The following is a 24,937-nucleotide window of genomic DNA, read 5'->3' on the forward strand; positions in this document are numbered from 1 at the left end:
TTTTTAATGACTCTGATAATATTTTCAAACACGCAATGAAGATTTAAATTAGCCGAGAAACTTACACAACAATCACTCCAGATTGAACAAGTATGAATTAAGGAATATCAGTGATTCTACTACGAAATTAGGATTTCCCGCTACTCCATTTTAAAACTTCTAGAGCAGATTAACTGAAACGTTTTCAGAGCAATACAAACACAGCACAATGGTTAAGGGCACCAGATATGAGCCTAGCTCTGCCAAGTATTCACTATCTGTAAACTTTGTATTAGTTACCTTAACTCACTGTGCCTCAATTTTTTCATTTGTAGAGATAAAAGTAACTACCTACATTACTGGGTTGTTGTGTAAATCAATACACATAAAGCTCTTAACAGCAGTCTAGTGCCTGGGTGCTTAGAAATGTTAGATGCCATTGTTGTTTGTTGTTGTTAGGCAGGGTGGTCTTAAAAATGGTTACCATTTACAAGGACCCTTCTGTGTAAACCAGGATTTTTTTTGATACTGTGCAACTGAAACAAAACACAAAAATAACCTAGAGCTCCCTAGAGCTCAAACATAGACTGACTTTCTTTAAAATTCAGCAAACTTAAATATATATTTATACTAATTTATCAGTTTTGCACTCATTAGGGCTCCAAATAAAAATTCATTTACAAAACCTCAGACTAGGTCAAAGAACTCAGGACAGAAATTTTGGCTATAAAAATGTTCTTTGAGACACCAACCCAATCAGAAGTGGTCTTACACTCAACTTTTAAAATATCTGATAGAAGTAACAGTGCTAATTCATCCAAGCTCAAAATTGGATGCTCCCAGGTGAACCTGTTTCCAAAAGAATAAAAATATTTCAAAAAATGTTTTGGGGAAAAAAAAAGACAATGAATTATTTTCCTCTCAGTGAGTAACAAGATAATCCTAGTAAGGAATGTGTGTGAGGCTCAGATGAGAGAATTGTTTTCAGTGAGAGAAGAGAAACAATAAAGAAGAAAATACAAAACTACAAGGGAAAAATAAAAATTAAAACAATGTTATATGTGTTTTACCACAATTTAAATTTTTAATTAAGTCAAAATAAATTATTTTCCATGACCCCATGCATAGCATATAACTGTACTTCTCTAAAATCCAAGATCCAACCTTTTTGGACAGGATAGAAATAGGAAATAAAATTTTCAAAAACAATAATGTAAGTAATAAATTGTTCCTCATAAAAACACAAAGAATATGTAAGCTGTGTTTTCCTGAAAGTTGAGATATTGTGATATGGAGATATTTTACAAACAGTCCTCAGAAAAAAATAACCGTAACAAAAGGAAACGTGGAAATATGGATGCTATGGGGACAATTCATGGGTTCATGGGCTCATTCAAAGCTTTGGAAGGCCCACTCTGACTCTACTTAAAGAAGAGTCAGGGGCTTCCCTAGTGGCGCAGTGGTTGAGAGTCCGCCTGCCGATGCAGGGGACACGGGTTTGTGCCCCGGTCCAGGAAGATCCCACATGCCGCAGAGCAGCTAGGCCCGTGAGCCACAGCCGCTGAACCTCCGCGGAGCCTGTGCTCCGCAACAGGAGAGGCCACAACAGTGAGAGGCCCGCGTAGCACAAAAAAAAAAAAAGAGAGAGTCAGCATTCTGACTATACTTAGAGAAGAGTCAGAGCTCCTGAAGACAAAAAGCCTTGAAACCTAAGGTAGCAATCATCATGGGAAATATTTTAGGAAGTAACTCGAGGTTTGTGTTTTCCCCACAATTTGTTAGAGGAAAGAAAGAAAAATGAAGATCTAACTACATCATCTCAAGAGGTCAGAACAGTTCCTTTAAAGTAAAATTTTAGACTTTTCTCCCCAAACAAAAATTGACATATCTGTTGTCACAATGCCATCACAGGCAACTTACATTAATGTACAGTTAGTTCCTTCAGAATTGTTACATGCCACCAAGCCAAAGTCAGCACAGAAAATATATTAAATGACTCTCTGGCAAAACAGAGCTTCCAACAGGGTAACGATAAACATAAAATAACTCTTATGAAAGTTGGGGTATTATATAAAAATATGCAGATTCCTTTTAAATTTGAAATCCCCAATTCATTAAGAAATAAATCCCCCCTTAAAAGAAACTCAGAGCACCATATCAACCAGGTCATTCAATTCTAATGTTACAGAGTGAATGCAGCAAAATTAGAACATGTTTTATACAATATTAACTAGTCATGTGAGATCTTAATTTTAAATGTTTGCTTGTTTATCTGCCCCCATAGCTAAGTACTGTATATCATTCGTTTCTGTCTTTAAAATATTTGGTGGTGAAAATTAAAGCTAAGTAAAGGATACTATCATTTTCTCTCCAAACAAAAAAGCTACTTAAGATAAGTATTAATCTAGGAAGACTCTGGTGCCTGGTCTTTACCCAGAATCTTGGTTGTGTCTGTAGGAAGGGGGAAAAACTGCTTTTATCAAGGCCAAAGGCAAACACTGCCAGGGAAAAATCAGTCACTGTAAAATGTATAGGGAATAATAAATCAACAACAGCCCTTCTCCTCAAGCAGCTTAACATTAACAATAAAAGTCAACTACAAGAGATAACACAAAGCAAAACAAGATTAACTGCCACATGACTCAGAGACAATTAGGCTGAGCTCAAACAAGGGAATGGATAACCTGGGCCAGAATAAACAGAAAGTTTCCCTAAGGCTAAGAAGCATTTAAGGAAGGTAATGGGCAGAAGTTCCTAGAACCAGGAAGGGCACTCAAGCACTGTGCCTGTACTCTCATACTGATGAAGGAGGCTACCTTGGAAGGAAGTGGATCTGACACCTTTTATCAGCATTAAGCAACTAACATGAATGAGGATGGAAAAGAAATATAACTGATTTCCAGGTTTCTGCCACTCCCAAATAATAAAGCAAGCATCAAGACCTAAACTGGGTAAAACAGACTTCAGTGACTCAGCTTAGGACCAGCTGTAAATGAAGTTCTGGTTAAACAAAACAACTGCTTTCTTTGAACTTGCCTCCTGTGTCAGTAGGGTAATTGCCCTAGATAAAGAGACATCTTCAAAGGCAGAAATTATAAAAGACATGGCACTTTGTCACAGCTTACCCTTCCCCCCCCCCATATCCTCAAGTCCATTCTCGGACATATATACACTACCAAACGTAAAATAGATAGCTAGTGGGAAGCAGCCGCATAGCACAGGGAGATCAACTCGGTGCTTTGTGACCACCTAGAGGGGTGGGATAGGGAGGGTGGGAGGGAGGGAGACGCAAGAGGGAAGAGATATGGGAACATACGTATATGTATAACTGATTCACTGTTATAAAGCAGAAACTAACACACCATTGTAAAGCAATTATACTCCAATAAAGATGTAAAAAACAAATAAATAAAATCAGATAAATATCACCTGTAAAAAAAAAAGACAATGACAATCAAGCAAAAACAAACAAAAAAACATGCACAACAAAAGAACCACCACAGAGCCAGTGGTTCAAACGCTGCCTCGTTTCCTTGCCAAGAAACAAGTTAATTCCTATGCTAAATACCTTTCCTCTGTTTTCACATGGTTTTTCAAATGCTGAATGCATCAAGAAATCATACCTCTTAAGAAGTTCTAATGTTTTATGATTTCTCTTTTTTGTTGTGTGTTCTGTGGTCGAGATCTGTTTTGTCTTATTTCTGAATCAAAAGAAAGCAGAAACCTTAGCCAGAATAATTTACACCAGATATGTGAATTTACATATCAGACAATATTTTTAAAAACAGAAACATCCTCCTGGGGACTCTTCTTATAAGATGATTGAACTAAGGTGGCCTAAAGACAACCTTTTCCCCCTTCCAAGCACAATCTTCCTGTTCTCTCAGCCTCATCTGAACCTGCTCAACTAAACAAAGAACCACACAAAGAAAATTTCACAGAATACTAACTTCAATAATTTACAGACAAACCAACACACCCCTGGCTCCAGTCTAGAATAAATTACAAGGTTCTTTATTTGCAATGACTCTGCGCTCCTCTTCTCTTTATCCTCTTATCTCCACTCCTAATAATCTCATATTTCTTCCCTATACATGAATCAAAGCTAAGATTCTTTGAAATATCCCACACATTCATGCAGAATCTCTCAGATCAGAATCACCTCAGCTCTACATCGAGACTACAGCAATTCTCAGCACAGGAAGGTGACTCTTGAGGGTGCAATTTAAAAGAAAAAGCATAATTAATAAAATAAACCTTATTTGATCAATAAAAAGATACCCATTGTCTTCATATTACAAACACCAAAAATAAAGCTCAAAAATGAGAAAATATTCAGAACAAACTCAGTTTAAGACAGGCTTGCCATTAATGTACATTTGTACGTGCAATGTACACTAGAAGTCTTACTGCATATCATAAATAGAAATGTTTCCTCTTCTCAGATAACAGTTTAATTTTGATAATTTTTATTTTAAGAGAGTATTTTTATTTTAAAAATAAGACAATTTTGTAACTATTTCAAAGTACTACAAAAGGGGATAAGGCATGAGATTTTTATGTTTATCAAAAGAGGCGATGAAAGCAGCAAAAATCTCTGATCAATGGCTAGAGCCACAAACTGCGTAACACAAACAACATCTCCTACAAAAAGTGAACTTACTGAATAAGAAAAATGTTGGAACCTAGTGCTTTGAGCTCCTAATCTAGTGCTCACTTATTTGCCGTGAAATAGAGAACAAAAAACCTAAATGTTGGACTACTATCTTCCCCAAATTAGAAAATAAAATAATGTGAAGTAGAGGAAAAGAAAAAAAAGAATATCATAAAAAACAGATCTATTTAATACTTTCACTGAAATATGAAGGTCTAAGTTCAAAGGGCATTTTTTTTTCAAAGAGAGAAGCAGCTAGTTTTACATTAAATAAAATTTCCTGTTCTACAAGTAACATCAGTTGAGCACTTAATATGTACTGGGCACCATGCTAAGTGCTTTCCACGATTATCTGGTTTAATTCTCCCAAAGACACTAATGAAGTACCCACTGTTATTTTACAGAGGAGAAAACTGAGGTTTAGAACAGTTAAGAAACTTGCTAAACTAATAAATTAGGAAGCTGAAACTCTTATACAGGTCTTCAGACTCCAAAGCCTGGATTCACCACTATTCCCTCCACGAGGAAAGCAGCGGTTTCTAGCCTAGCACTGACTCTTCTTGGCTATACATAAAATCCTGCATCTCCCCATACACTCATCTCTACCGCTCCCTCAACCCACCTGAACTCTTGCTAATTGTTCTGTCATTTAGAACTTCTTACATGGCTAGATAAATGTCAACTTCAAAAAGGTGATAAGGAAAGTGCCTTACAATCTTGAAACACAGCTGATGGGCCCCTTTTCCAAAGCCTGGCTTACTCATTCATTCATCCATTCAAATATTCACTGAGCACCTACTATGGGAAGCAGTGCTGTGTAGTGATTAACAGCATGAGATTGCTTAGGTTCAAATCCTGGTTCCATCACTAACTTAATATGTGACTTTGAGTAATTTACCTCTCACTGCCTTAGTTGCTTGCCTCATCTATAAAACAGAGATACCTATAGGTCTGTAGTAAAGGATTAATCATGTAAAGAACTTAGAACAATGCCTGGCACTTCATAAACAAATGTTAGCTTATATTATTACTGTGTGGGGGACATTTAAGCTAGAAGCTATGCATGATAGAGGTGATATGGCATGGTATGCCCTCTCTTCTCAAGCTTGCAAAACATCTGCATAAATAACCACAGACCAATCTGTAAATACTACTACAGGTATTAGTAAATAAATGCTATATGTCCGAGGAACGAGAGATTACTTCTAGCTAAAGAGATCAGAGGAGGTCTCATGGAAGAGCTAGAACTTCAGCTAGACCTTAATATCAAGGTAAAGAACATTCCAAGTACACAATAAAATCACGGAACAGTTAAGAAATTGAGCTCCAGTAAGGAATCATCATGGGAGAACAGTGGTGAAAAACCTGAAAATGTAGGTAAGACTGGGGTCCGATTATCAAGAAACCTGAAGGTTCAAATAAGGAGTTCACAAAAATACTATCATATTTTAAAATGTGAACTAGTATTAATATTCCCCCCAAGTGGAATACACACGTGGAAATGAGAGAGCGGAGGCGGGGGCGGGTAATGCAGGAGGAGTGGGAAAGAGAAAAAAAAAAGCAAAGCAAGTCAGAGGAGTTGCAGAAATCCAGGCTTACGGGTAACACAATCATATATACCAGCTTTTCTCAAACTGTACAGTGGCCAACTAAATTCAAGAAAAGCTACACACTCCACCTCGTTTCTCTCTTCAGGGATTCACAAGGCACACTAGTATTTTACGAACTCTCAGATGTCCTATAGCAAAGAAACATACTAATTTTGTTCACTATTTTGTTATTTTGTTGTGGAACCCTATCATTCCCCAAACTTACCTAATGATTCTTTTCCTCCTAGAACATATACTTAAACATTGCGGGACACTACTGTTCTACAGAACTTATTATGGAAAACTTTGATACTAAATATTTGGGAAAATGGGGTATGATCACATAAGAGAAAAGAGATATCTTGCAGCCCTATAATCATTTTTTGAAAGTCCCTTCTAAGATCACAGACTACTCTGGAAGTCTCCCTTATTTTGTTTTATCCTAAGTGGCAAATAAACGAACTAAAGGAGTACCATGAGTATCATACCTTTTTTTCTACCTTGAGAACAACAAAAATTTTAAGACTTATACTCCAACAACAATACAACTTGAATTAACTTCTAATTTACTTGCCCAAAGTGGCCCAAGAATTTCACAGATGTATTTTCCTTTCTTAAGCCAAAAAAAAAGGACTGGTAGAGCCTGTTTATGCCTACTCTCGTGTCTTTCTAATCTTTTTCTTTCCAATTTACCATTCTCTATTCTTCCATCCATAAGTGATTTTCCCTTTACTGGACCTCTTTTGTCCTAAATACCTCTGTCTTCTTTATTTCTCCCAGGTCCCTGTTGAAATTATTATCTTGAGCCTTTGGGCTCTCAGTATGATCAGAGAACGCATTCAACATAGGTGACAACACCATGGATGATAGACAGAAGGAGCAAATGCTGCAGTTTCACCATTCCAAACCCTAGTAGACACTGCCCATCCACCATAGCACTCCTCCCAAATAAACCCATAGTGCTCTCAACAGCTATTTCCAATCTCCTGAAAGTGAAACCGATTTACACATAGGTTCTATAGTTCCCATCTGCATTCTTTAGATTCCACGGGCTGAAATGTGAAATGCACTAGCAAACACATCTTACAGGTTACAAAAGAAACACAGATGGTCTTCAAGGCTGGAGTGGTGTCTTATTGCACATCTACATGAGTCTGGGTTTTAAAAGTCAGTACCTGCATCAAAAGTGCCTGAGACACACACAGGGCCTTACCAAAATAGTACCACATTCAGGAACCTTCGCCCAGTTAACATACCTATGGATGAATAAATAATGAAGATAAACTTTAAAACAACCTTGAAATATTTTACCTTCTAGGAGGCTTTCCGCTACCCTAACTGAATGTTTTCAGTAAGTATGCATTTCATTATGCTTTCTTCCTGAGTTGGATTTCATCTAAATGTGGATAAAGCAGTGTAATTAAGGAAAACCAATTGACAAAAATGCTTTAAGAGCAAGACCTCTTTTAAAATAATTAATATCTGTCTCTGTTCAACTAAAAATGTGGAGTGCAGCAGCATGAAGGAAAATATAAAATTCATTCAATGATGGCACATAACTAAGCTAATTAAGGTAAGTAAAAAAAACTGTTTACTGTTCGTGCCCTGGTCCGGGAAGATCCCACATGCCGCGGAGCGGCTGGGCCCGTGAGCCATGGCCGCTGAGCCTGCACGTCCGGAGCCTGTGCTCCGCAACTGGAGAGGCCAAAACAGTGAGAGGCCCGTGTCCCGCAAAAAAAAAAAAAAAAAAGAGTCCCGTACCACAATGTTCATTGCAGCTCTATTTATAATAGCCAGGACATGGGAGCAACTTAAGTGTCCATCAACAGATGAATGGATATGGAAGATGTGGCACATATATAGAATGGAATATTACTCAGGTATAGAAAGAAACGAAATTGAGTTATTTGTAGTGAGGTGGATGGACCTAGAGACTGTCATACAGAGTGAAGTAAGTCAGAAAGAGAAAAACAAACACCGTGTGCTAACACATATATGTGGAATCTAAAAAAAATAAAGGTTCTGATGAACCTTTAATAAATAAATAAATAAACTTCACTGTGTTGAGGGGACAGTCTAGGAACCTAGCCTGAGGAGCTGAGGACTGAAGATCCACTTTATTTTTATATGGTAATAGGTTTCTGTTTATACGATAAGTACGGATTTAATATTGAGATAGAAAAAGAAGTGAATTGCAGTTTCCCTTCTGTTTTTTTCTTTAGTTATTTTTTCTTTAGTTATTAAACTTTCCCTTTCCTTAGTTTGTAGCGTTATTTCATGGCATCTTTGTGGGGCAGGATGTGATGATTTTTGCTGAATCAAAAACTACTACCGTTTCTCCGGTTTCACAGGTTAGAGAAACTGATGAAGTAAATAAGTTGTAATTTGAATATAGAGTCTGTTTTGGGGACTCCTGTGGGCATATCTTAGTTTTAAAAGGGAAAAAAAGATTTAGTGTTCTAAAGGGATATATAAACACAACTTTTTGACACTGGCTTCAGATTTCATTGGTTCAACAGATATCACTGTTGCATAATACATAATCTTCCAGTATGGTAGCTAATGAGATACAAAACTGCATAATTACAGCAACAATTATTTTCCTTATAGAATTTGACGGCTACTAAGTAAACAGTGGGGTTTTTTTGGTTTTTTTTGGGGTTTTTTTTTGCGGTATGTGGGCCTCTCACTGTTGTGGCCTCTCCTGACGCGGAGCACAGGCTCCGGACGCGCAGGCTCAGCGGCCATGGTCACGGGCCCAGCTGCTCTGCGGCATGTGGGATCCTCCCAGACCAGGGCACGATCCCATGTCCCCTGCATCGGCAGGCGGACTCTCAACCACTGCGCCACCAGGGAAGCCCGGGTTGTTGTTGTTTTTGATATTGAACTGCATGACCTGCTTGTAAATTTTGGAGATTAATCCTTTGTCAGTTGCTTCATTTGCAAATATTTTCTCCCATTCTGAGGGTTGTCTTTTCGACTTGTTTATGGTTTCCTTTGTTGTGCAAAAGCTTGTAAGTTTCATTAGGTCCCATTTGTTTATTTTTGTTTTTCTTTCCATTTTTCTAGCAGCTGGGTCAAAAAGGATCCTGCTGTGATGTATGTTATAGTGTGTTCTGTCTATGTTTTCCTCAAGAGTTTTATAGTGTCTGGACTTACATTTAGGTCTTTAATCCATTTTGAGTTTATTTTTGTATATGGTGTTAGGGCGTGTTCTAATTTCATCCTTTTACATGTAACTGTCCAGTTTTCCCAGCACCACTTATTTAAGAGACTCTTTTCTCCATTCTATATTCCTGCCTCCGTTATCAAAGATAAGGTGACCATATGTGTCTGGGTTTATCACTGGGCTTTCTATTCTATTCCATTGATCTATATTTCCGTTTTTGTGCCAGTACCATACTGTCTTGATTACTGTAGCTTTGTGGTATAGTCTGAAAAGTCAGGGAGCCTGATTCCTCCAGCTCCGTTTCTCTTTCACAAGATTGCGTTGGTATTCGGGGTCGTTTGTGTTTCCATACAAATTGTGAAATTTTTTGTTCTAGTTCTGTGAAAAATGCCATTGGTAGCTTGATAGGGATTGCACTGAATCTGTAGACTGCTTTGGGTAGTAGAGTCATTTTCACAATGTTGATTCTTCCAATCCAAGAACATGGTATATCTCTCCACCTGTTGGTATCATCTTTAATTTCTTTCATCAGTGTCTTATAGTTTTCTGCATACAGGTCTTTAGTCTCCTTAGGTATGTTTACTCCTAGGTATTTTATTCTTTTTGTTGCAATGGTAAATGGGAGTGTTTCCTTCCTTTCTCTTTCAGATTTTTCATCATTAGTGTATAGGAATGCAAGAGATTTCTGTGCATTAATCCTGTATCCTGCTACATTACCAGATTCATTGATTAGCTCTAGTAGTTTTCTGGTAGCATCTTTGGGATTCTCTATGTATAGTATCATGTCACCTGCAAACAGTGACAGTTTTACTTCTTCTTTTCCGATTTGGATTCTTTTTATTTCTTTTTCTTCTCTGATTGCTGTGGCTAAAACTCCCAAAACTATGTTGAATAATAGTGGTGAGAGGGGGCAACGTTGTCTTGTTCCTGATCTTAGTGGAAATGGTTTCAGTTTCTCACCACTGAGAATGATGTTGGCTGTGGGTTTGTCATATATGGCCTTTATTATGTTGAGGTTAAGTCTCCCGTATACCTACCTTCTGAAGAGTTTTTATCACAAATTGTTGTTGAATTTTGTCGAAAGTTTTCTGCATTTTCTGAGATGATTCTATGGTTTTTCTCCTTCACTTTGTTAATATGGTTTATCACATTGATTGATTTGCGAACACTGAAGAATCCTTGCATTCCTGGGACAAACCCAATTGATCATGGTGTATGATCCTTTTAATGTGCTGTTGGATTCTGTTTGCTAGTATTTTGTTGAGGATTTTTCCATCTATGTTCATCAGTGATACTAGTCTGTAGTTTTCTTTTTTTGTGACATCTTTGTTTGGTTTTGGTATCAGGGTGATGGCGGCCTCATAGAATGAGTTTGGGAGTGTTCCTCCCTCTGCTATATTTTGGAAGAGTTTGGGAAGGATAGGTGTTAGCTTTTCTCTAAATGTCTGATAGAATTCGCCTGTGAAGCAATCTAGTCCTGGGCTTTGGTTAGTTGGAAGATTTTTAATCACAGTTTCAATTTCAGTGCTTGTGAATGGCCTGTTTATATTTTCTATTTATTCCAGGTTTAGTCTCGGGAGGTTGTGTTTCTCTAAGAATTTGTCCATTTCTTCCAGGTTGTCCATTTTATTGGCATATAGTTGCTTGCAGTAATCTCTCATGATCCTTCATATTTCTGCAGTGTCAGGGGTTACTTTTCCTTTTTCATTTCTAATTCTATTGATTTGATTCTTCTCCCTTTTTTTCTTGATGAGTCTGGCTAATGGTTTATCAATTTTGTTTATCTTCTCAAAGAACCAGCTTTTAGTTTTATTGATCTTAGCTAATGTTTCTTTCATTTCTTTTTCATTTATTTCCGATCTGATCTTTATGATTTCTTTCCTTCTGCTAAATTTGTGGGGTTTTTTTGTTCTTCTTTCTCTAGTTCCTTTAGGTGTAAGGTAAGATTGTTTATTTGAGATTTTTCTTGTTTCTTGAGGTAGGCTTGTATAGCTCTAAACTTCCCGCTTAGAACTGCTTTTGCTGCATCCCATAGGTTTTGGATCATCGTGTTTTCATTGTCATTTGTCTCTAGGTATTTTCTGATTTCCTCTTTGATTTCTTCAGTGATCTCTTGCTTATTTACTAACGTATTGTTTAGCCTCCATGTGTTTGGGTTTTCTACGTTTTTTTCCCTGTAATTAATTTCTAATCTCATAGCACTGTGGTCAGAAAAGATGCGTGATATGATTTCAATTTTCTTAAATTTACCAAGGCTTGATGTGTGACCCAAGATATGATCTATCTTGGAGAATGTTCCATGCACACTTGAGAAGAAAGTATAATCTGCTGTTTTGGGATGGAATGTCCTATAAATATCAATTAAATCTATCTGGTCTGTTGTGTCATTTAAAGCTTGTGTCTCCTTATTAATTTTCTGTTTGGATGATCTGTCCGTTGGTGTAAGTGAGAAAGTCCCCCACTATTATTGAGTTACTAGCGATTTCCTCTTTTAGAGCTGTTAGCAGTTGCCTTATGTATTGAGGTGCTCATATGTTGGGTGCATTGTTATATCTTCTTCTTGGATTGATCCCTTGATCATTATATAGTGTCCTTCATTATGTAGTGTCCTTCCTTGTCTCTTGTAACATTATTTTAAAGTCTATTTTTTCTGATATGAGTATTGCTACTCCAGCTTTCTTGTGATTTCCATTTGCATTCTGGAATATCTTTTTCCATGCCCTCACTATCAGTCTCTACGTGTCCCTAGGTCTGTAGTGGGTCTCTTGTAGACAGCATATAAATGGGTCTCGTTTTTGTATCCATTCAGCAAGACTCTGTCTTTTTTTTTTTTTTTTTTTTTTTTGCGGTATGCGGGCCTCTCACTGTTGTGGCCTCTCCTGTTGTGGAGTAAAGGCTCCAGATGCGCAGGCTCAGCAGCCATGGCTCATGGGCCCAGCCTCTCTGTGGCATGTGGGATCTTCCTGGACCGGGGCACGAACCCGTGTCCCCTACATCGGCAGGCAGACTCTCAATCACTGCGCCACCAGGGAAGCCCAAGCCTCTGTCTTTTGGTTGGAGCATTTAATCCATTCACGTTTAAGGTAATTATCAATATGTATGTTCCTATTACCTTTTTCTTAATTGTTTTGGGTTTGTTTCTGTAGGTCCTTTTCTTCTCTTGTGTATCCCACTTAGAGAAGTTCCTTTAGCATTTGTTGTAGAGCTGGTTTGGTGGTAATGAATTCTCTTAGCTTTTGCTTGTCTGTAAAGCTTTTGATTTCTCCATCAAATCTGAATGAGATCCTTGCTGGGTAGAGTAATCTTGATTGTAGGTTCTTCCCTTTCATCACTTTAAGTATATCATGCCACTTCCTTCTGGCTTGTAGAGTTTCTGCTGAGAAATCAGCTGGTAACCTTATGGGAGTTCCCCTGTATGTTATTTGTCATTTTTCCCTTGTTGCTTTTACTAATTTTTCTTTAATTTTTGCCAATTTGATTACTATGTGTCTTGGCGTGTTTCTCCTTGGGTTTATCCTGTATGGGACTCTGTGCACTTCCTGGACTTGGGTGGCTATTTCCTTTCCCATGTTAAGGAAGTTTTTGACTATAATCTCTTCAAATATTTTCTCGGGTTCTCTCTCTCTCTCTTCTCCTTCTGGAAACCCTATAACGCGAATGTTGTTGTGTTTAATGTTGTCCCAGAGGTCTCTTAGACTGCCTTCATTGCTTTTCATTCTTTTTTCTTTATTCTGTTCCACAGCAGTGAATTCCACCATTCTATCTTCCAGGTCACTTATCCATTCTTCTGCCTCAGTTATTCTACTATTGATTCCTTCCAGAGAATTTTAAATTTCATTTATTGTGTTGTTCATCATTGTTTGTTTGCTCTTTAGTTCTTCTAGGTCCTTGTTAAACGTTCCTTGTATTTTCTCCATTCTATTTCCAAGATTTTGGATCACCTTTACCATCATTACTCTGAATTCTTTTTCAGGTAGACTTCCTATTTCTTCTTCATTTGTTTGGTCTGGTGGGTTTTTACCTTGCTCCTTCATCTGCTGTGTATTTCTCTGTCTTCTCATTTTGCTTAACTTACTGTGTTTGGGGTCTCCTTTCTGCAGGCTGCAGGTTTGTAGTTCCCGTTGTTTTTGATGTCTGCCCCCAGTGGCTAAGGTTGGTTCAGTGGGTTGTGTAGGCTTCCTGGTGGAGGGGACTGCTGCCTGTGTTCTGGTGGATGAGGTGGATCTTGTCTTTCTGGTGGGCAGGACTGCATCCGGTAGTGTGTTTTGGGGTGTCTGTGACCTTATTATGATTTTAGGCAGCCTCTCTGCTAATGGGTGGGGTTGCTTTCCTGTCTCGCTAGTTGTTTGGCATAGGTGTCCAGCACTGGAGCTTGCTGGTCGTTGAGTGGAGCTGGGTCTTAGCGTTGAGATGGAGATCTCCGAGAGAGCTTTCACCGTTTGATATTACATGGGGCTGGGAGGTCTCTGGTGGACCAATGTCCTGAACTCAGCTCTCCCACCACAGAGGCTCAGGCCTGACACCCGGCTGGAGCAAAAAGACTCTGTCAGCCACCCGGCGTAGATCTCAGCAACCTCAGCATATGATTTTCTTTCTTTCTTTGGCAGAGAACTTTCATCTTTTCACTTCAAGGAAGCAATTTACGGCTTCTCTTTGGCATATCTGAATTGCCAGCGTCACTACTCTGGTGCTTTGTGGCCATTATTAAGTAAAATCAGGGTCACTTGAACATAAGCACTGCAATACCATGAGGCGCGAAGTGACAAACGGCGGGATGTGCTGGACAAAGGGAACACAGTGAAGTTTAAATAAAATTTAAAAATAATACTGAAATCATCTTATATTCAACTCTCATAACTAAAGAGTAACAACACTACCACTTACAAAACCAACTCCAGGTGACATTTTCATGGGAGTTCCCCCAAAATGCCTGAACTCTTCATAATCCTGCTAAATATACTAATCGTGCCTTAACATAGCTTGAACATAACAAAGCTTAGTTTCTGTATCATGTCGCTACTAGGATGAACATTAAACTGAGCTTCTCAGCCATAGGGCTCATGTCTTATTATTCAACCATATTTTGGCCTCCAAATCTAATTTCTATTTTCCCTGGTTCTGAACTTAAGTTATATTTTATAATATTATTGTATTCACTTCCTGTCAGTATTTCAAATCCTTTGTAGAACAAACCGAGTATAAGTAATGTTTTATTCACCTTTGTGTCCTCAGTGTTTAGTGCAGTACCTGGCACATAAATTCTTCTTTTTTTTTTAATTAATTTATTTGTTTGTTTTTATTTTTGGCTGTGTTGGGTCACTGTTGCTGTGCGCGGGCTTTCTCTAGTTGCGATGAGCAGGAGCTACTCTTTGTTGCAGTGCGCAGGCTTCTCATTGTGGTGGCTTCTCTTGTTGCGGAGCACAGGCTCTAGGCGTGCAGACTTCAGCAGCTGTGGCACTCGGGCTCAGTAGTTGTGGCTTGCAGGCTCTTGAGCGCAGGCTCAGTAGTTGTGGCGCATGGGCTTAGTTGCTCCACAGCATGTGGGATCTTCCCAGGCCAGGGCTCAAACCCATGTCCCTTGCGTTGGCAGGCAGATTCTTAACCACTGCGCCACCAGGGAAACCCAGCACATAAGTTCTTAATTCATGTTTCCTGACTTGAACGCTACTGCCCCAGTGCAGTTCTAGCTCAATAAAATACCTATGGCAAATGACCATAGCAAACCTTAGCAATATTATTTATTGGCCTGGATCAGAAGCTATATGCCCTGAGCTGGTGTTCTAGACAATGTTTTTGTCAATGAACAAAGGAATGTCAAAACTCTTTTTAAAATTGTTTTATTCCTTGAATCTTTTCAAAGAAAACAATCATTTCATTTTTACATAATAAATATAAAAATTCAAGTAGATGAAAGAGATTTTCAGATTTCAATTTGAATAACCATTATTTTTACTTACTTTTCTGTTTATTTTCACTTTCCAGGCTCTTTTCTTTTGAGTAGATGACAAAGAAACCTATTAAAATGCTTCTAAAATCATTTATCATTTATTTATTTATAAAAACCTATCTCATCTCAGTGATCACAGCAGACCTGTATCAGTCTATTGGACATGAGAAGATGGCAGAAGAGTAGGACGCGGAGATCACCTTCCTCCCCACAGATACATCAGAAATACATCTACACGTGGAACTGCTCCTATAGAACACCCACTGAACGCTGGCAGAAGACCTCAGACCTCCCAAAAGGCAAGAAACTCCCCACGTACCTGGGTAGGGCAAAAGAAAAAACAGAGACAAAAGAATAGGGACGGGACGTGTATCAGTCTATTTCCATACATGGCAAGGCATAGTATATCTATAATATAATTCCTGTTTGGACAAGATTATGAGTCCTGGTGACTATATTTTAATTATGACTCATTCAGACAAGCCAAGACATACTACTAAACAAAAAGTAAACTGCTGACTTAAAGATCTGATGATACAAAACACAGTAGATTCTGCCAGGTAATAGTGTTTCCCTCTTCAGCAGCAAAAGGTACCAAGCCCTGTCACTTTAAAGATAGACCTCTTCACCCCATATTTTGTGCTGCCCCCCTCAAAAACAAAGTTAAAAACCTTAGGGTCCAATCTAAGTACCTACCTAACTGAGGCAAATCACTCAAACTATCCAATACTGAGGATAATAAATAAAGGAATCAAACTATCCAATACTGAGGATAATAAATAAAGGACAATAACATATGCAAATCAGCCACTATAATTTATCCAGTTATCTTTCTTGGACACAAACAACGGAGACGATGTTCAAGAACAAATAAAGGAGATAAAGACTAGTGACAGGAGTTAAATAAGATAATATTTGTATACATTAAACTACCACAAGTCAGTTCTACCTACTTCATTATTCTCCTTAAGCTCCAAAAACACAAAACAGAAGAAAAGTCTTCTATTCCAAAAGTTGTTTAGAAAGGATCTGTCAATATATAACCAAATATCTGCTTACTGATGGGAAAAATCTCTGTTCACCAGCCAAGGGACTTTGGAGAATAAGAACTGCATGTGGCATCTCCCCTTCACAGCCTCCTAATTCCACACCAGTTTGTAGTTATTCTTGTACTACAAGAGTATCAGTTTCAGAATGTAAGCCTCATAAGCCCCCAGGAAAGCCATTCTAGTGGAGCTGTTCCAGAAAGTTTCACTTTAGTTCCACAAAGAATCTAAGAGGCCCAGTCCATGACAAGAGTGAACAGTAATTGCTCTCTTGGTTTCCGTCTCTGACCTGTTAAGAGCAAAGCTTGGAGCTGTCTGTAATCCATAATCCATTTTAATATTCTGCTAGAACATTACAAAAATGTGGCTTTCACTAAAGGCCCTAGCATGAAGCTAAAATTGGGATTCTCAGTTACTAATCCTGTGTAGAATTTGTTCTAATTCTCAAAAAAGTAGAGGAAATTCTCCTTCCCCCCCCCCCACCACCACAAATAAAAAGGGCAGTGGTGAGGCCCACAACACTTCTGACAGGCTGTATAACACACTGTCTTAATCACACTTCAGATAAATAACAAGTAGTAAGTAGGCTATTCTTCTCCATGACATTACATTAAGCAAGTAATCTGCTCCATTATTCTGGCATCTATTTCTTTTTTTTTTTTTGCGGTACGCAGGCCTCTCACTGTTGTGGCCTCTCCGTTGCGGAGCACAGGCTCCGGACGCACAGGCTCAGAGGCCATGGCTCACGGGCCCAGCCGCTCCGCGACATGTGGGATCTTCCCGAACCGGGGCACGAACCCGTGTCCCCTGCATCGGCAGGCGGACTCTCAACCACTGCGCCACCAGGGAAGCCCTGGCATCTATTTCTTAAAGTTTGATACAGCTATCACTTCCAAAACTTAGGCACTGTGTAAAAATGTATGGAGTAAATTGATGATTCTTAATTTCTGAGCTAGATCATCATCCAGTTTAAACACTTTTTTATAAAAGGAAACTAGAGTTCAAATGTGTTAAGTGATTTGGCCAAGGTCACATGGCCTAGGGTAGAGTCAGGACACGAACTGGGGTCTCCTGACTCCAGTCTCATGTTCATTATGACCAGAGGAACCAGACAATGAGACAGCTCTACTATTCATCAGTGCTAAGTGCAGTGGGCACTTTTCCTATCCATCTGTCTTTTAAAAGATACAGTCCCTCTCTGTTCTGCACAATAGCCTATGTGGAAACAGAGCACATATGAGCTAAATTACTATTCAAGGGTCATCTAAACAAGCATGATGCAACACTGAGGCACAATGTCCATGTTAAATAAGCAGCAAAATACAACCAAATAAAGGCTTTATTTAAGCCAAATTATGTGTATATGTCCCCACTCCATCATTCAACTACAAACCTTCTTTAGGGCAGAAACTGTTTCTTCTTGATCTCTATATACTTTGGAGTATTAGCTCCAAAAAGTTTTGCTTATATACCCCCTAAAATAAAACTGGGAGGAAAAAATCCTTCCTTGAATATTTTTAAGTTGATACTGAAAATTTTTTATCAAAAGTTTAAATCATTGCAAAGGCTGTACTTTCCTTTATAGATCAATATAGGCCAATTTAAAACTGACAACTAAAAAAAAAAATTTATGTCATTAATTTAAATACATCCAATGAAATCTAAACACTTGAGTAATCTGATACCCACCATCCTCCTCCATTTTAAAACTATAACAATATTTCATTTCCTATATGAAATGTTATACTATTTTTTTCTCCTTGAAATTATATCTCTATTCTTCTTCTTCCGTAGTATTTTATTTTAATATAAATAAATAAAAATTTTAATATAAATTTTTATCATCCTTTCCTGTAACGTATTGTTGTTGTTTGTTTTTAAATGACTGTTCTATGTTTTAATTAATTAATTTATTTATTTATTTATTTTTGGCTGTGTTGGGTCTTCGTTTCTGTGCGAGGGCTTTCTCTAGTTGTGGCAAGCAGGGGCCACTATTCATCGCGGTGCACGGGCCTCTCACTATTGCGGCCTCTCTTGTTGCGGAGCACAGGCTCCAGACGCGCAGGCTCAGTAGTTGTGGCTCACGGGCCTAGTTGCTCCGCGGCATGTGGGATTCTCCCAGACCAGGGCTCGAACCCGTGTCCCCGGCATTAGCAAGCAGGCAGATTCTCAACCACTGTGCCACCAGGGAAGCCCTGTTTTTTCCTTTTTTTTTTTTTTTTTTTTGCGGTACACGGGCCTCTCACTGTTGTGGCCTCTCCCGTTGTAGAGCACAGGCTCCGGGCGCACAGGCTCAGCAGCCATGGCTCACGAGCCTAGCCGCTCCGCAGCATGTGGGATCTTCCCGGACCGGGGCACAAACTCATGTCCCCTGCAACGGCAGGCGGACTCTCAACCACTGCGCCACCAGGGAAGCCCGAAGCCCTGTTTTTTTATTTATTAAAGTATTTCCTTTGGATTGAGTTCCTGTTACTATCATTGGTAGTTGCAATTGGTGAAAACAATGCAAATGTACTATAAATTTTGATAACTAACCATAAAAAGTTATTTCCTGTTTTGGAGATGCAGCTATTAATAAGATGTATGGAGAAGTGTATACACCTTGATAAAGAGAAGTTTCACACTTGATGCCAGTGTCACAGCTATCCTTTTGTTGGAACCCTGGAGTATTTTACACCTCAGATAAACATACATCAGTGAGATTCAAGATGAGTGAAAGGTATGGCTTTTTCTTTTGTCAACCAGAAGAGCTGGAACTAAAGGGAGAGTAGGAAAAGAGAGCAAGGATTTTGCCAGTCTTGTCTTCAGACAACAATTTCAGGAAAGAATATAAATGAATATTGAGGACTCTCAAAACTAGCCAACCTAGATACCTTTAGACATGTACTCCAATTTGAAGATCACTGCTCTAGCTGGGTTCATTTATTGGAACTTAATAAAATGACAACGATGCCTGGCAGACAGGAAGAATCAGTGTACATTTCCCACCACTAGGCAAATCTTATTTTTCCCCATCTCTCGTACACTTATTTAAATAAGACTAAAGTCTTATTCAGATATGGCAGTGTGATTTATTTTTAAAACATATATAGGACTTCCCTGGTGGCAGGCGCAGTGGTTAAGAATCCGACTGCCAATGCAGAGGACACAGCCCTGGTCCAGGAAGATCCCACATGCCACGGAGCAACTAAGCCCCTGCACCACAACTACTGAGCCTGCGCTCTAGAGCCTGCGAGCCACAACTACTGAGCCCACGTGCCACAACTACTGAAGCCAGCGTGCCTAGAGACCATGCTCTGCAACAAAGAGAAGCCACCACCATGAGAAGCCCGCACACCGCAACGAAGAGTAGCTCCCGCTCGCTGCAACTAGAGGAAGCCTGCGTGCAGCAACAAAGAACGAATATAGCCAAAAATAAAGAAATTAATTTAAAAAAATATATATATATACACATACAGCTCAGTCTGCCAAAGAATAATTGATCAAGTTGGCTACCGTCTTGGTACCACTTCTACACATACAATGATTTTTACACCACAAACATTCAGATTACTTTGCAAAAAACCAGAAGGCTTTTTAAGCATATATGAAAAGAAAAGTGTGTCACTGATGAAAATCATATTTTTGACACTTTTATAAAAACCCAAGGTGATTTACATTTCAAAAATTAATTAAAATACTTTTAATTCTATAAGGCCTATTAAAACTTTCCTTATAATTCACTATGAGACAGATTTCTCAAGATCTGTGAGGTATACATCCAAGACGGAATGGCAAGAACTTTAGCCTATCGAATTTAACAGGTCAGAACCTGCTTTGTTTAAAAAACTTCTTGATCTCTCTCTGTGTTAATATATTTGTCTGGATTCTAAGAGATGGTAATTCCATCCTCATCTGATCTGCTCCTACTTCTACTCTGCCCACTAGGGTTATAGGGCACTGAGCAGTTACCAGGCTTAGGTCTGACAAAGCCACCCCCTTCTCCCACTAATCTTTGGCCTCACTTGGAGCTCAAATGTAAGTAATCTTATACTCATATTCCATCACACCAGGCAAACAGGTAACACCCCAAACCACATTACAGTTTAATACAGGAAGTTGGGAATACATTTTTTTGAGATATAATTCGCATACTATAAAATTCAACCTTTTAAAGTGCATAATTCAATGGTTTTTTGTATATTTAGAAGATTGTGCAACTATCTCCACTGTCTAATTCCAGAATATTTTCATCACCCCCAAAAGAAATTCTATGCCCATTAGCAGTCACTCTCCACTCCCTCGTCTCTCATCCCCCTGTAGCTCCTGGCAACAACCAATCTACTTTCTGTCTCTATAGATTCGCCTATTCTGGACATTTCATATAAATGTTATCATACAGTACGTGGCCTTTTGTGTCTGGCTTCTTTCACTTACCAAAATGTTTTCAAGCTTCATCCATGTTGCTGTGTTATCAGTACTTCATTATTTTTTATGGCTGAAATATATTCCGTTGTGTGGAAATACCTCATTTTGTTTATCCATTCATCAGTTGATGGGTATTTGGGTTGTTTTCACTTTTGGGCTATTATGAATAATGCTGCTATGAACATTTGTGTACATGTTTTTGTATGAACATATGTTTCAGATTTCTTGGGTATATACCTAAGAGTAGAATTGCTGAGTCATATGGTAACTCTATGTTTAACTTTTTGAGGAACTGCCAAATTGTTTTGCAAAGTGGCTGCACTATTTCATATTCCCACCAGCAATGTATGAGGGTTCCAATTTGCAAAATAAATTTTATTTTCCAAAATCTCTTCCTTTACAAGCCTTCTGCCTTCTTTAAAAAATGAGCATCAGGATAACACAAGATTGTAAATCAACTATACTTCAATTTTTAAAAAATGAGCATGAGGAAAATAAACTCTTTTCTCCACAATCCATTGTGTGTTTTAACAACTAGCTTATTTTTTAAAAAACATATTCTCTGTGAAGAATATAAGCATTAAAAGAGAATATAAACGGTATGGCTATAAAATATTGAGACTATCTTAACCAACACATTAGAATATTCACATCTAAATGAGTACTGTGCCTCATTTAATTACTTAAGGAGGTTATACACCCATCCCGTCTTTGGAAACTCCTCTTTTGAATTGCTTTCAAGGTCAGTTCATAAAAGTAGATAAAATCAGTCTTACAGTATCATATAGCCATACCTTTTTCCTGTTAAGGACCAGACACCATACTACCCAGCTTGATCACCCACCTAGTTTGTTTTGCAGACATGAGTTCAAGTGATTCCTGGCCACTTCCACAAGTCCAATACAGCCTTTTGTAAAAAAAAAAAAAAAAAAGGGAAAAATAAGGAAGGAAGGAGGGAGGGAGAAAGGGAGGGAAGTTTTTTTCCTACCACTGAGAATATTCTTCAAAATGGAGTTTTTAAATGGACCTTGTATTATACTACAATTATATAAGATATCATCATTGGGGGAGGCTAGCGGAAAGGTACACAGTACTCTATGTGCTATTCTGCAGTTTCTTGTGAGTCTATAATTATTTCAAAATAAGAAGGTTATAAAATACAGACCTTAAACAAGGGGCAGAGGGGCTTCCCTGGTGGCGCAGTGGTTAAGAATCTGCCTTCCAATGCAGGGGACACGGGTTAGAGCCCTGGTCCGGGAAGATCCCACACGCCGCGGAGCAACTAAGCCCATGTGACACAACTACTGAGCCTGCGCTCTAGAGCCCACGAGTCACAACTACTGAGCCTGTGTGCCACAACTACTGAAGCCCGGGCGCCTAGAGCCCGTGCTCCACAACAAGAGAAATCACCGCAATGAGAAGCCGGCACACCGCAATGAAGAGTAGCCCCCGCATGCCGCAACTAGAGAAAGCCCGCCTGCAGCAACAAAGACCCAACGTAGCCAAAAATAAATAAATACATAAATTTATAGAAAAGAAAACTCTTCTCTGAATAATTAAAAGGGAAAAGTTTTAACATTTCAATCTTTAGCAGACTTAATAAGAATAGACTTGAAAAGGCAGAAACAGCTCTACTCATATGCAACAAAACAAAACAGGTCTGATAGAAAATAGACTTTCTAGCTTTGGACTGTGTTCCTTTAATCAAAAAACATTAGAGGTTCTCTTACACTCTGGGAGAAACTTCCTGCAAAGACCACACGCCATCCGCTGCCTTCTGCCTGCTATAGGTAGGAAGCTTCATTGTAGTATCAAATTTCTGGTTGAAGAGCTCACTGAGGTCCTAAACAAACAGTTCTGTGTCTCTAATGCCATACTTTCAGAAAGCAATCATTTCCAGAAGATGTAAGACACTGATTGCTGAAACGCGGGAGGATCCAGCACTTTACTATGGGCCAAGCAAACAGCACGACTGATTCAATGTTCATTGGGGGCCACTGTGTACTAGATACCAGTGACACAGAGGTGACTAAAAGACAAGTTCTGCCTTCAAAGAAGCCACTTTCTATTGGGAAAAATACACCAAAAGAGTAACTGTAATAAAGGTGTAAATGCTATTGTAGACGTATGTAAGAGGTGCTCGGAGAATAATAATAATAACAGCTAATATTTATGAACTACTTCATATGTGCAGGTTCTATTCAAAGCATTTTTCCTGTATTAATTCACTTAATCCTCACAATAAGAGTAACATTATACACTTTTTATAGATTAGAGGCACAGATAGGTTAAATAGTTTTATCCCACTTCTACAGCTACATTATTAACCAAGGCAGACTGACTCAGGGATTTTAACTACCCACTATATGGTCTCTTAAAAAAGGACCAATTAATGTTGCCTGGAAGGGCAGTTAAGACTAAAGAGAGGAAAAAGAGTAGATTAACATGTTTATCAATGTATCCACTCATCACTGAAGGATGACCAGAAATTCACCAGACAGATGAGGAGTTTGGGGTGGAGCTTTGGGTGCTTATTCACAGGGAGTGGTTGAGGGGGCAGCACCCTAAGCAAAAAGAAAAAAGAAGTAGCAATAACAGGGGAGGGACAAAGGCCTGAGTGTGTGGTGCAGTCGCTGAAGCGTCAGCAGTCTAAGCTATAGACAGGGTAGGACCCAACAGTTCCAGGAACAAGAGATGAGGCTATAAAAGAAGACTGTGGGTCGTGGGCCTTGCAGGTTCACATGGCAGGTAAGAGGGACGCATCTGAGGCCTTTACCACTGAGTGACATGAGGAGATCTGCCTTCAGTAAACATAAATCCATGAAAGGTGGGAGGTAGCCTGGAGGCCGGGAGACCAGCTAGGAGGTAATAATAATTACCAATAATTATTATATTGTTGGTAACAATAATTCTGCGAAGAAGTGATAAGGAGTGGAACGAATGCAAGCAGATGCTTCTGAAGTAGAATCAACAGTACTTGGTGACTAACTGCAGGTGGAGGTAAGGAAGAGAAGGCAGACCGAAGAAGGTATTTCTCAGGCTCCTGTTCCAGGCAGAACAGGGCAAAAGGAAGATTGAATTTTGGGAAGAATAATAATAAATAATAATAAAGTAAGTTCTATTATTATCACCCTTTCAAAAATGGAGAATTTGAGGCTTAAAGAAAATGAGTCATTTAGCCATAGTCACTAAGCACTGAAGCCAGAGAAACACCTCAGATAGACAGTTTAAGGTACCTAGGGAGGTATCCAAGTGTGAGTCTTTAGTAGGCAGCTGAGTATCTTTGTATGGACCTCAGGAAAGCTGGGAGTCTTAGAGACAGAGTTACAGTAACAACACAACCTTACTATTATTACTATTCCTACTACTAGTATTTATGAAGCACTTGCTGTAAATGAGGTACGGTTTAAATGTTTTACATACATTATTTCATCTAATCCACATGACCCTGAGGTAGGTATCACTATTCTCCTTCATACAGAGAAAGAAACAGAGAAATGAAGTAAATTGTTCAGATCTCTCAGACAGAAAATAATGGAATCAGATTCAAACGTGGGTCTTTCTGATCTGGAGGAGGGACGAGAAGGGAAAGAGGACCTGAACATGAGCTGGGAGGAAGAGCTAAAGGACTGAATCCGGAAGAATATAAACACTTAAAAAGCAGGGAGAGAAAAAGAGTCAAAAGGGGCTTAAGAAGTAGTAGTGCATCAGTGAAGGGAAGAGAGAAATAGGAAGGCACTTCTGTTTTGAAAACTAAAGGAAAGGAAGTTTTTAAAAAGAACAGGGTAATTATTAGTGTCAAATGATATAAAGAGCTCACATAGAACAAGAGTTTAAATTAGGTAACTAGGTTTATCAGTGAGGCACTGAAAACCCTCCTCAGGTCAGTTTAACTGAAACTGCTGGGATAGACTAAACATTACCACAGGTGTAGGAGAGAAAGAGAGGTGAAGAAACAGAAGTTAGGTGGTAAAAAGAAATAACATAAAAAATAAAGAGGTACTAGCAGGGTCAGTGAACTACACACTGTGTCCCATCTTTTCCTTTGTTTTTTTTTAAACAACCTTTAAAGATGTAAAAAGCATTTTTAGCTCGGATATACAAAAAACAGACTGCAGGACAAATCTGAGCAGTAGTTTCCCAGCC

General features: G+C 38.8%; 1 protein-coding gene across 10 annotated transcripts in view; it reads right to left on the reverse strand.

Annotated features, from left to right (window-relative positions):
- The window catches only part of SIK3 (SIK family kinase 3), a 294,304-nt gene that overhangs the window by 179,723 nt on the left and 89,644 nt on the right, over positions 1 to 24,937 (reverse strand). The gene's annotated exons all lie outside the window — the stretch shown is intronic.

The sequence above is a fragment of the Globicephala melas genome, chromosome 8 (genome assembly GCF_963455315.2).
Source record: "Globicephala melas chromosome 8, mGloMel1.2, whole genome shotgun sequence".
Lineage (NCBI taxonomy): Eukaryota > Metazoa > Chordata > Mammalia > Artiodactyla > Delphinidae > Globicephala > Globicephala melas.